The sequence below is a fragment of the Artemia franciscana genome, chromosome 11 (assembly GCF_032884065.1).
Source record: "Artemia franciscana chromosome 11, ASM3288406v1, whole genome shotgun sequence".
Classification (NCBI taxonomy): Eukaryota; Metazoa; Arthropoda; class Branchiopoda; order Anostraca; family Artemiidae; genus Artemia; species Artemia franciscana.
In genome coordinates this window covers 43705591-43719683 of record NC_088873.1, presented here as the reverse complement: position 1 = coordinate 43719683, position 14093 = coordinate 43705591, and the positions used below count along the sequence as shown (strand labels likewise).

At 34.4% G+C, this 14093-nt stretch overlaps 1 long non-coding RNA gene across 1 annotated transcript in view; it reads left to right on the top strand.

The window, feature by feature from the left end:
* Window positions 1-10450, top strand: part of LOC136033393 (uncharacterized) — a 110232-nt gene extending 99782 nt beyond the window's left edge. Inside the window, exon 3 of the long non-coding RNA XR_010618921.1 lies at window positions 10147-10450. This is a non-coding gene — a long non-coding RNA (uncharacterized LOC136033393). The remainder of the gene's footprint in view (window positions 1-10146) is intronic.
* Window positions 10451-14093: the final 3643 nt, after the last annotated feature.

The window sequence follows — 14093 nt, the reverse complement described above, 5'->3', positions numbered from 1 at the left end:
ACCCCCCAACAAAAAAAATCCCCCTGAAAACGTCTGTACACTTCCCAATAACCATTACTGTATGTAAACACTGGTCAAAGTTTGAAACTGGCAGCCCCTCCCGTGGGGACTCTGGGAGAGTAGGTCGTCCCCAAAGACATAGTTGATGCTAAACAAAATGGCTATCTCAAAATTTTGATCCGTTGAATTTGGGAAAAGAAATGAGCGTAGGAGGGGGCCTAGGTGCCCTCTAGTTTTTTCGGTCACTTAAAAAGGGCACTAGAACTTTTAATTTCCGTTAGAATGAGCCCTCTTACGACATTCTAGGACCACTGGGCCGATAAGATCACCCCTGGGGAAAAGAAAAAAAAAACAAAAAACAACAAATAAACACGCACCCATGATCTTCTGACAAAAAAAATACCAAGTTTCACATTTTTGTAGATAGGAGATTGAAACTTCTACAATGGGGTTTTCTGATAAGCTGAATGCGATGGTGTGATTTTCGCTAAGATTTTATGACTGTTGGAGGGTGTTTCTCCCTATTTTCCAAAATAAGGCAAATTTTCTCAGGCTTGTATCTTTTGATGGGTAAGACTAAATTTAGTATCAAAATTCCACTTTTTAGACTTTCGTTTACTATTGAGCCAGGTCGCTCCTTACTACAGTTCGTTACCATGAACTGTTTGATTATCTGGCCTCCCCTCCCCATGGCTCATCCAAAATAGACTTACCAATGCACGCCTGCAGAATACATTTTGAGGGTCAGTACATTTTGAGGGTTTACTACTTTTTTCCTCGGATGTAATGAACAAAATGAGAATACTATTATGAAAATGAGAAAATGCCTCAATATATTAATCAATATGAGAGCAATAAAAATCAAAACTATAAATAGTATAATATCAAAATAATATCAATAAATAATATAAACATTTACTTTTTGTAAGTGTAAAAAAAATTGACTTGCATTATTAAGTCTAAAATTTACCGTAAATATAAAATTATATTTTGTACTTAACTTAAAAAGATTTAAGTGTAACCTTGAACTGCAAAAAATTACATTTTTAGTGATCAGGAAGAAAAGGACATGCAAATTATTTTGACCTCCGTGCGAGAATCAGCATGGCTCAATATGAGAGCAATGAAATCAAGACTATTTTTTGCTCTCTGGTGTAGAATTTAGGTTTTGTATAAACACAAAAATCTAAATTTGCCAACTTATACCGCTGACCCGGTGTGACATTACAATTATTTTTATTTTTTAATTTTTTTATTTTAATTTTAATTTTTTTATTTAATTTAATTTTTTAATTTTTATTAATTTTATCATTATTTTTATTATTATTTTATTGTGACATTACTTTTTGATTATATAGCAAATCCAAGTTTACCAACTTATACCGCTGACCCGGTGTGACCTTACAATTATTTTTACTAACAACAAAACTCTAGTCAGTGACTTCAATCTGTTCACATCATAAAAAAACTAGTTTTTTTAACTGAAAGTAACGAGCGACATTAAAATTTAAAACGAACAGAAATTACTCCGTATATGAAATGGGTTGTCCCCTCCGCAATCCCTCGCTCTTTACGCTAAAGCTTATAATTGTTTTTAAAAGCAGAATTGTGGCAAAGAGTCAAGCTTTAGCGTAAAGACCGAGGGATTGTGGAGGGGACAACCCATTTCAGATACGGAGTAATTTCTGTTCGTTTTAAATTTTAATGTCGCTCGTTACTTTCAGTTAAAAAAAACTAGTTTTTTTATGTAATTTCTGAACGTTTTTGAATTAATGCATGTTTGATTTTGGCTCTCTACACATAAATTATTAAAATAAAATTTGCAGATTAATTCCTTTTTTGGCTAAATGTCTTTCTCTTAGTTTTGATCAGACGATTTTGAGAAATAAGGGATGGGGAAGGAGGCCTAGTTGCCATGCAATTTTTCGGTTACATAAAAAGGAACTATAAATTTTAATTTTTAACGAATTTTTTTATTAGTAAAAAATATACGTAACTTAAAAATTAACTTACGTAACAAACTTTTATATTCTTTAATTTTTATTATGTATATGAGGGGGTTTGTACCCTCGTTAATACCTCGTTCTTTACACTAAATCGTAAGTTTTGTCCCAATTCTTTAAGAATGACCCCTGAATCAGAAAGGCCGTAGAATAAATAGTTGAAATTACTAAAAATAGTATAGCATAAAGAGCGAGGTATTTATCTCCTCCTAAATACCTCGCTCTTTATGCTAAAGTATTTTTAGAACCCCTCATATGCGTAATAATCTCTGTTCGTTTTAAGTTTCCATGCTACTCTTTACTTTCAATTGAAAAAAACTTTTCCATGTTTATTTTTTCATTGTTTTTTTTATAGTAATTTTAGAAAATCCTGCGCCCTTTTCATTGAATTTCTGTTCCCCAATGACATATTTCTCCAAGGAAAGATCCTCCCACATAGCCCCCTCCCGTCAATCCCACCCCCAAAACCCAAAAAAAAATCCCCTGAAAACGACTGTACACTTCCCAATAGCCATTATTATATGTAAACACTGGTCGAAGTTTGTAACTTGCAGCCCCTCCCCCAGGGACTGTGGGGGAGTAAGTCATTCCCATAGACATAGTTATTATGGTTTTTGACTATGCGGGACAAAATGGCAATCTCAAAATTTTGATTTGTTGACTTTGGAGATAATGAGCGTGGGAGGGGGCCTAGGTCCCCTCCAATTTTTTTGGTCACTTAAAAAGGGCACTAGAACTTTTCATTTCCGTTAGAATGAGCCCTCTTGCGACATTCTAGGACCAATTGGTCGATACGATGACCCCTGGGGAAAAGAAAAAAAAAACAAAAAAAAAAACAAATAAACACGCACCCGTAATTTGTCTTCTGGCAAAAAATACGAAATTCCACATTTTTGTAGATATGAGCTTGAAAATTTTGCTACAGGGTTCTCTGATGCGCCGAGTGCGATAGTGTGATTTTCGTTAAGACTTTGTGACTTTTAGGGGGTGTTTTCCCCTATTTTCTAAAATAAGGCAAATGTTTTCAGGGTCGTAACTTTTGGTGACAAAGACTAAATTTGATGAAACTTGTATATTTAAAATCAGTATGAAAATCTGATTCTTTTGATGTATAATTTAGCATCAAATTCCGTTGTTTAGAGTTTTGGTTACTATTGACTATTGAGCCGGGTCGCTCCTTACTACAGTTCGTTACCACGAACTGTTTGATACTTCACAGATCACTTGCCACATTTCACTTTTATCCTTTTCCACGTATCGGTTCTGAACATCTGCCTGGGCTCTATTTTGTTTGTATTTACCTTAATTAGTGTGATGACGATATAACAATGTAGGATATGACATGATATACTTCATAACTAGAGTCGCATAGTCTGTGGTTTACAGTACAGACAACAAAACGAAAAGTTAAAGAAAACTCACAAAAAAACAACATCAACTGCATCCTCATTATCCATATGTTCTTTTGAACTCATTTTCCTTTATCCTGCAGTAAAGTCCCACTTTCCTTCTTCCTTATTAACTCGTCTCCACCAAATAGCAGTGGTGGCCAACCTGAGATTTGGAGGGTTTTAGTTGCCCTCCGCTTGGTCTTTTAAATATTTTTTTTTTAGTAAGTTCAGAGATTAGGCAACTGGAAACAAATGAAAATATAGAATGAAGGTATAAATTATTTTGAATAATGGATCATGAAAGAAAATAGAAAACAGTCTCTTCCCATTGGCCATAAAAGTTACAGAAACGAGCGAATAAATTCTAAATGAGAACATTGTTAGAAAAAAAAGGAGCAATTTGTTACCAGTCAGTGGCCGGTAATGTTTGGTGCATCCAAATGAAAATGACTAAATTCAACTAACAAGAGAATCCTTTTTTTTCATGAAAGAAACCCTGTGGCACTGGGTAAGAATTCAGAATTCCTGGCTGCAGGAACTTACTCATGGGGTTTAGAGGTCATGGGGTCATGGGCTCCCACAAAATCTCAAATTATCCAATTACACAAACAATCCCACGTATCATTAAAATTTTCTTTTTAACATGGGACGCACTTTCACCCACCCCCACAGAAATACCCTGCAAACATGCCTGCCTGTCTGTTTGCACCTACTACTAGGAATAGTTACATCAATAGTGCCTGCTGAAGAAATACTAAGAATGTTGAGGGAAACAGAGCTTTTTTTCAGGCTCAACAACTGCAACTAAATGTATAAAAGCAAACTTCAAGCTGAAATAGCCCTTTCTATTCCAATATCATACTTCATAAATATTACAAAAGAAAGCAAATAAATGTCTAATAAGATCAGTGATGGGAGAAAAAAACAACAATTTATTACTAGCTAATAGGTAGCAGGTTTAGTTTTTTATTAAGATCACATTTATTCCATTAACTAACACCGACCACTAGTCTTTTTTGAAAACCTTGGAATTTAGTTACTTTTTACCAAAAAGCATAACTTTTAGTACTTTGGCGCAATTCAGTGAAGGTTGTAATTATGTGAATCTTACTTATTTTATTTATTTGTTTTTGCAACGGTTAGACAAAATTGCTTATAATTAAACCAATGTTCGATTCACTGACCAAGCAAAAAACAATAGTGGATCCAAAGAAAGATGCTGTGGTCATATGCTAAAAATATGATTTTTAGCCTTTTCTTTTTCTGGAATAAACCCCCCTAAATTCCCCTAATATTACAGACGATAATTTCCTATGAAATAGCAAACATAGATAGGGTTTTTCTATTCATGTTTCTCCTTCAACATGTAAAATATTTGTTTCAAAAAGGACTAGTTAAATTTATACCTACGTAGATGGAATCAAAACACATAACTTTACTCCAATTTGTGTCCCACCTAAACCCTCCAAAGAACAAATATGTTTTGCTGGTAGAGCTCAAAAGTTTTAAAAAGACTGCTGTAAGCGTCAACCTGCAAGCAGATGCACATTGCTAGTGCATGTGATGCATCTGACAGACACTATATTGGGTTTTTTAATACCCTGGGTGCGTTGGAAGAGATGTGTATTCTGAATTAAATAGTTCGTAGTAATGAACTGTAGTAAGGAGCGACCCGGCTCAATAGTAACCGAAACTCTAAAAAACGGAATTTTGATTCCAATAGTTACATCAAAAATTTTTATTCCGTATATGAAAGGGGTCGTCCCCTCCTCAACGCCTCGCTCTTTACGCTAAATTTTTATATTGTTTTAAAAGGTAGAGTTGTGACAAAAAGCGGGGCGTTGAGGAGGGGACAACCCCTTTCATATACATAATATTTTCTGTTCTTTTTAATTTCTAATGTTGCTCCTTACTTAAAGTTAAAAAACAAACTTGTTTTTTATCAAATATATTCAAGGGACTAGGATTTTTAGAAGAGTTGAAGTACAGGCAAATATGGTCAGGTTCTAATATGACCTTCGAAAATTGAATAGAAAGCTGTACCTAGCCATGAATCCTTGATCTGTTCCCGCATCGTGAGGAGAAAAATAGAGCTGCTTCCTTTGATATCTCATCAACGTTAACTGCGAGTAGCGAAGACACACTTATTTGTATTGCAAGCATCACTGTTTCAAATCAAGAAATCAGACTTAGGCAGTAATTCTAAATTTGTGAAGCTTATTAAAAATAATCTGCGGCTTAAAATAAGGCTAAGGGTCGGGTTTTCATGTTCTTACCTCCGTTCCTTCTCCTCCGTTCAACTGCCCTTGCTTTTGAAAACTATAGTTGCAGTGATGGCATGCAAGATGGACCTTTCAAGAAAATTTTCAAGATCAGATTGTCCAGAACGAAGTATATTAATTCCTTAGAAACGTTCTAAGGTATCCCAGCTTTTCAACTTCTTATATCTTCAGGAATTAGCATGTTTTCCCAACATTATATCCATACTAAGTTTAGTTTCACACAAGCTACTTTACCACATTTTCCTTCAAATGGTAAATTTTTTCTAACCGATTCAATACTTAAATAATTTCAGTCCAAGGCAGTTAATGTTCGGTCTCTCGACTATTACCGTTCCGTTCGCATATTATCCGTTCGTGTTATTTCTTTAGATAACTTCAAAGACCACACTGCCTTTCCATGACGAAAGTAAACCAGTTCAAAATAGGGATGAAACCTTTTAATTGACAGTGAATAGATATAAAAATTATTTAACTGGATATTTCGAACACATATACAGTGTTCATCATCAGCAGTAAAATTCACTGCTGATGATGAACACTGTATATGTGTTCGAAATATCCAGTTAAATAATTTTTATATCTATTCACTGTCAATTAAAAGGTTTCATCCCTATTTTGAACTGTTTTACTTTCGTGTTATTTCTTTATATATTTCGATCCACGGATGGTAATAGAAATGCTATACAACTCAAAAGTTGAAGAGGTTGCAAGCCATTACCATAAAATCAAATTTTTTGGTTATAGCCTACACTTCTCCATTTTTTCATAGAATCATCAAATATTTGAAAATGCATCAAACAAAGATATACCTTATGGTTAATTTTGAACGTTTATTTTTCCTAATTAATGGTAAAAGTAATTAATAATAATTAGCTTCTTGAACACACTCCATAATCTTTTGGCTACGATTCCGGCTTATATCACATTTTAGCTGCCATTTTGAGGACAGCAATAAAGTCTTTCTTTCTTTTTTTTTCTCCCTCCGTTTTGTAATTCACTCTTATCAAATTGTTATTTTCTAGTTGAAATCACTCCATTTTCTACTAATTCATTAAATTACGGTTGAAAATATTTTTAAATCTTTTTTCCTAGAAAAAAATAAATGTCGATAGTATAATTTTATTGCGCATAAAAGCACCTTTCTCATAAACTATAAAAAACACGAGTTTTCCATTGGTTTAAATCAGTACGAGAAAAATAATTGTAATTTTATTGTCTTCAGAGAATCGTTTTAAAACTATAACATGCATCATAAAGCGTCTATAACTTCTTTTGTTTTAGTGTAAGTATTTTGGAAATTTTTAGGACGAAGCCGATATTATGGGAGAGTACAAATTATTTTCTGAAAAAATTATAATAAATACTCTTTCTTATAGAAAATCTGAAAATAATTTTTAATTTCGCTTGTCAGCCTATACACTCTTTTTGGTGTGTGAGTCTGTAATTGGTTTGTCTTACCATCTTTTCAGTGTTAAATTCGAACAGCACTCTATTTTACCCTAGCCTATGACTCGCTGCGTTGCATCGTTACGTTGCAATATTTTACCCCCACTCTCCCTAATATGCAAATATATAGCCCAAAGTATTATTTTGAACGCGTTTTCCCATCCGTAACTTGTTTTTCCAATTTTTGTTTCGTCATAGTTTATTCAATTTACACTTTTACAGGTACATGGGTTGACTTAGAACAAGGGAGACGCATTGCGGGAATAGTTGGAAAATATATATTTTGGGGTATATATTTGCTCATTAGGTGGGGGGAGGGGCAAAGCATAGTGGATCTGCATACAAAATGTATACCTGCAGGGCCATATGCATAATTTTTCATTCGAGGGGGAGCGTTTACAAAAGAATGTTTGTTCTGGGGGAGGGGATTTCACTAAAATAATTTTTGTTCGGAGGGATTTATTAGAAGAATGAAGATTGGGGGGGATTACTTCCCGTGGACTTTATTTAGCAGTCTGAAATGAGTTTTTTTTTTACCTGATTTTTTAAGACAAAACTACGCGTTAGACAAATATTTTTCAGTTTTTCAGGAAAAGAGATTTTTATCGGTATTTTTAAACCAATTTACGAGTCGGAGATATTTTTGGCGGGGAGGGGGGTTTAAACTGGGTAACCCTCACACCCCTTTGATATGGCCTTAGTACTTCGATAATAATAATGGTGGCTGTACTTTCCTGTTTCTAGAGGTTGATACCAAATAATCCACCAATTTTAAAAAAGATAACTTTATTCTGCTGAAATGGCCAAACCTTTAATTCTAGGCTGCTTTGCAACCGTAAAAATCCAAGAAACTTATTCAAAAAATAATTTCAAATTTGAATTTGAAAGTTGGATAATTCCTATCTAGTCTTTCTTTATTATGAATAGATTTTCCATTATCGTTGCATTAAAAAGAATGATCCGTCCATCAGCCCAAGATTTGACCATGTACAGGTGAATTTCAAGCCCCAAGTCGAATTTACTGGAATTACGGTTCATTGAGACTTTGGAATGGGTCACATTGTCATTGGCGATAATATATCAATATTGTTTTCAATCTAAACCCGAAGACTGCACTCCATCTGTTTGGCAACGCCACCAAGACCAAGTTTTTATATAAGTAATACTAGTAAATGAACTTATTGTCTGGCAACTGAACTTATTACAGTAGAATAATTTGTATCAAAGCATAAAGAACAAAAACAATGGACCAATCTTGGATCAATTCATATATAAAAACCATAATTTTTTTTTTTTTTTGGTCGTTTCAAAATTATGAAATTCTTTTTTGTCAGTGTTACCATGCTGAGCCATGACAATGAACAAGCAAAACCATTAGTTAGATTTGATAATACTTTTCGTATATAAAAACCCAATCCAATAATAAAACATTTCGTGGTAACGAACTGTAAGTAAGGAGCGATGCGGCTCATTAGTAACCGAAACTCTAGAAAACATAATTTTGATACAAATAGATATATCAGAAAAATTGACTTATTATGCTGATTCCCAATAAGATAATCATGTTAAGTTTAGTGTTGCCCATCAAAGGCTAGGAGCCTGGCAAAATTTGCCTGATTTTTGAAAAAAATGGGGAGACACTCCCTAAAAGTCAAACAACTTTACTGAAAATCACACCACTAGATTAACCGCATTGGAAAACCCTGCTGCAGAGGTAGACCATCAAAGACTAGGAGCCTGACAGAATTCGCCGGATTTTTGAAAAAAGAGGGAGACACCGTGTACCGTAATGGAGAACCTGCAGAGGCTCCAAGCTCCTATCTGCCGAAATGTGAAATTTTGTTTTTTTCCAGAAAAAGATCACGGATACGTGTTTATTTGTTTTTTTCGCTGGGTTAATCGTACCAACCAAGCAGTCCAAGAATTTCGGAAGAGGGCTCATTCGAACCGAAATTTTAAGAGTTTTAGGGCCGTTTTTAATAGACCAAAAAATTGAAGGGCAACTAAACCCATTCACGTTCCTTTTGTCCAAAAATCGTCCGATCAAAATTTTGAGATAGTCATTTTGTTTAAAATAGTTGAAGGGCCCAACAACTATGCCTTTGGAGATAACAACCTTTCACAGCCCCTGGGGAAAGGTCTTTAATTTATAAAATTTGCCCGTTGTTGAATTTTCTGCTGTGGAGATTTTCCACATGGATAATTTTCCATCGGGAGGGAAGTTTCCGGGGGTGAAGTTTTCAGGGGAAACTTTACGCTGGAGGAATTTACCAGAATTCTTATACAAATTATTTTTATCTCTTACTTTCTCTTTGCCGACTCAATTCTACGCGTGGGATAATTGCCCAAGGTAAATTTTCATGAGATTTAATTCTCTAGAGGATATAGTATAGAGGATATAGAGTATTCAATTCCCTAGAGAATAATTCTCTAGGGGAGGGATGCTTTTTCCAAGGAGGTGGAGGCAGATTTATTGGCATTTTTAAATCAGAAACTAAATACGAAAAAAGTGTTTTCAACTGAAGTAAGGAACAACATTAAAAGTAAACATGGACAGATATTATTATGTATATGAGGGGGGTTCCCCCCTCCTCAACACCTTGCTCTTTACGCTAAAGTTTGAATCTTATCCCAATTCTTTAAGAACGACTCCTGAAACACAAGGGTCGTTTAATTAGAACAATAAGAAGCTTTTTGAAAAAAGTTTTGGCTTGAAGAGCAAGGTGCTGAGAAAGGAGCAACCCCCCTCATATACGTAATAATTTTCGCTCGTTTTAAGTTTTAATCCTGCTCCTTAATTTAGTTTCATTTTTTTTTTATTTAGCTTCCAATAAAAACTGCATCTCCAAAGGAAAGCTACGCCTTCTTAAACTATTTGAAATCCTTTTTTTTATCTCATTTTTAACCCAAGTTTTTAATTTTTTTTTTTTTAACTTAGTGCCCACTGCTACCAAAAACTGCATAACAGTGCATGGAGGTATTTTTCAACTAAAAATTAAATTGCAAATTTTTCCCGATTTTTAGGATATATATGGGAGTGTAAGTTTCCATTTAACCAGTTCAAACATCAGATCCCAGGGGACGCCAACTTTCAGAAATCTTGTACACCGTTGGTGCGCACAAAACGTAGCGAAAGTGTTCCAAACGTGGTGGAAAGTGTACCAAGCGTGGCGGAAACTGCGCCAAGCGTGGTGAAAACTGTACCAAGCGTTGTGAAACTGTACGACACACACGGTGTTCCGGGAAGCTCACAATTAGTGGAAACTGGGTGCTATCTCGATTAGATATCATTTTCGCTGTCCTTGGTACGTAGTAATTTAGAAATAGCCTTTTCTTCTGTCAAACTTAACTAATATAAAATAAATTATATTCATTATTGAGATTCCAAGTGTGTACTTGTCCCCTTGTTGAACCAATGAAATTCGAAACTATACAAGTTCCCAGCTATTGCGGTTATTGGCCTGGCAAGGTTCCTTATAATCAATATTTTCTCTCTTGTCATAGAAAATATGAAATTCTAAAGAAAGGAAGAGCTTCGATTATGATTGGCTCAAGAAATATTAAGTGACGCCCACTTATGAAATATGAACTTGATGAAACCTTTAAAAAACTAGCTGCTTAGGAGTTCTTACGCTTAGAAACAGGGTGTCAATCCACGAAAATGTAGGGGAAGGATTGCAAAATGTATTTTTCAAACTTCGGGGGGGGGGGGTGTTGCTGAATGTTTTTTTCAATGAAGATACCCAAAAAAGTAATTTCAATGAAGATTGATGAAAAAGTGTTTTTCAAAAATTTGGAGGCAAAAGTCGAGAGCGCGCAACTGCTCCTAGCCTCCTCTCCCCCTCCCCAATCGACGTACATGATGAAAATAAAAATTCTTTTTTTTCTACTAAAGAAAAAAAAACGACGTACATGATGAAAATAAAAATTCTTTTTTTCCTACTAAAAGTAGGAAAACCTAGCAAAATTCTTGCTTGGTTAAAATTCAATTTCGGTAAGTATGGTGTCATAAAAGCAGGGACTACGGCATATCACTGCGTAAGCAATACCTTTTTTGCATGTTTATTCTTTTTAATTGTTCTAAAGAGAAAATTGTCTCGGATTTATAAAGGCTTATTTACTTTTCCTGGTGCTTTGGAATTTAAAATCAGACAGGAGTTTACTAATTTTGGGGCCCAAAAGTGTTGAGTAAAGCTGCTTGCTAGTTCTGGTATCCAGAAAAATTCATTACACTAGTTTTTGTGTTTCATAAAAAGGAAATGTTTTGCTACATTCTTGTTCACTTGAAATTCTGTTTTGTAAAATAGGGTTTCTGAAAAGCAGGGACTACTATGTTACATTGCCCAAGACTATTGGCCACATATAAAGTTTTTTTTTTTAATAAGATAAACGTATTAAAACAAAGAAAGGAAATAATAAATGAAAAAGATAAAAATCGAATAGGTGGAAAACGAGGATTTTATAAGCCAGTAGCAAAATATGAAAAACAAGCAAATGTCAAACAGTTCGTGGTAACGAACTGTAGCAAGGAGCGACCCGGCTCAATAGTAAACGAAACTCTAAAAAACGGAATTTCGATGCTAAAGGATACATCAAAAGAATCGGATTTTTATGCTGATTTTAAATATATAAGTCATCAAATTTAGTCTTTGTCATCAAAAGTTAAGAGCCTAAGAAAATTTGCCTTATTTTGGAAAATAGGGGGAAACACCCTCTAAAGTTCATAGGATCTTAGCGTAACAGAGAACCCTGTAGAAAAAAATTTCAAGGTCCAATCTACGAAAATGTGGAATTTCGTATTTTTTGCCAGAAAACAGATCACGGGTGCGTGTTTATTTGTTTGTTTGTTTGTTTTTTTCCCAGGGGTCATCGTATCGACCAAGTGGTCCTAGAGTGTTGCAAGAGGGCTCATTTTAACGAAATGAAAAGTTCTAGCGCCCTTTTTAAGTGACTCCCACGCTCATTTTTTCCCAAAGTCAACGGATACAAAATTTTGAGATAGCCATTTTGTCGAAATTTTGTCCGCATAGTCGAAAACCATAATAACTATGTCTTTGGGGATGACTTACTACCCCACAGTCCCTGGGGGAGGGGCTGCAAGTTACAAACTTTGACCAATGTTTACATACAGTAATAGTTATTGGGAAGTGTACCGACGTTTTCAGGGGGATTTTTTGGTTTGGGTGTGGGGTTGAGGGGAGGGGGCTATGTGGGAGGATCTTTCCTTGGAGGAATATTTCATGGGGGAAGAGAAATTCAATGAAAAGGGCGCAGGATTTTCTAGCATTATTATTAAAAATAAACAATGAAAATATAAACATGAAAAAGTTTTTTTCAATTGAAAGTAAGGAGTAGTATTAAAACTTAACAGACATTATTACTCATATGAGGGGTTCTAAAAATACTTTAGCATAAAGAGCGAGGTATTTAGGAGGAGATAAATACATCGCTCTTTATGCTAAAGTATTTTTAGTAATTTCAACTACTTATTCTACGGCCTTTCTGATTCAGGGTTCACTCTTAAAGAATTGGGACAAAACTTAAGATTTAGTGTGAAGAGCGAGGTATTAACGAGGGGACAAACCCCCTCATATATATAATTAAAAATATAAGAATATAAAAGTTTGTTACGTAAGTTAATTCTTAAGTTACGTATATTTTTTACCAATAGAAACGTTCGTTAAAAAGTAAAAGTTTTAGTTGCCTTTTTAAGTAACCGAAAAATTGGAGGGCAACTAGGCCTCCCTTCCCACCCCTTATTTCTCAAATCGTCTGATCAAAACTAAGAGAAATCCATTTAGCCAAAAAAAAAAGAATTATTATGCAAATTTTATTTTAATAATTTATGTACGGAGAGCCAAAATCAAACATGCATTAATTCAAAAACATTCAGAAATTAAATTTAAAAAACTAGTTTTTTTAACCGAAAGTAAGGAGCGACATTAAAACTTAAAACAAATTGAAATTACTCCGTATATGAAATGGGTTGTCCCCTCCACAATCCCTCGCTCTTTACGCTAAAGTTTGACTCTTTGCCACAATTCTACTTTTAAAACAATTAAAAACTTTAGCGTAAAGAGCGAGGGACTGAGGAGGGGACAACCCATTTCATATACGGAGTAATTTCTGTTCGTTTTAAGTTTTAATGTCGCTCCTTACTTTCAGTTAAAAAAAAACTAGTTTTTTTTATTTAATTTCAAGAAGGACCTCCGCCAAGTCGTCCTCAGTGCTAAAAAAATAAGAAAGGGGAAAAATAAAAAAAAAGAAACAAAGAAGAAACAACAACAAAATCTAACCTTCTTAAGTGAACTGTACGAGAGGAAAAAAGACACTGAATCAAACAACAAAAACCAACTTGAAATCAATGAAAGAGAAGTTACCAATTAGATTGAATAAGTATTCTTTGCCTTGCAACATATTTCACCTGTCTACAATTTCGGTTTTCATTAGATATATTAAAGTTGCCTCTTTACTAGGTAGTGGTGTCTGCAGAGTCCCGTGTTCATGTGGAAAATTTTACATTGGCAGGACCCATCAACAATTAGGGGAACGATTGCATGAACACAAAATTTCAATAGATAAGTCCCTGAGATTGGAAAATAAAAATGACAACTTTGATTCAGCTCTGGTCCAGCATATATGCGAAAATCCTGACCATTTAGTTCTTTTTGAAGAGGCAACTTTTATATCTACCGTAAATGGCCTACCATAATCTTTTAAAGAGGCAATTGAGATAAAAAAAAACATATAAATAGAAATTTGGCTATAAATAGAGACACGGGAGATATTTCCTTAACCCCAATTTATAACAATTTAATATTAAAAGACTCTATGAATGTTTTTCCCAGTCTAATTAAAGACAACCTGTCCCCATATCTAATGAAAACCGAAATTGTAGACAGGCGAAATCTGTCGCAAGGCAGAGGATACCTATTCAATCTGATTGGTAACTTCTCTTTCATTGATTTCAA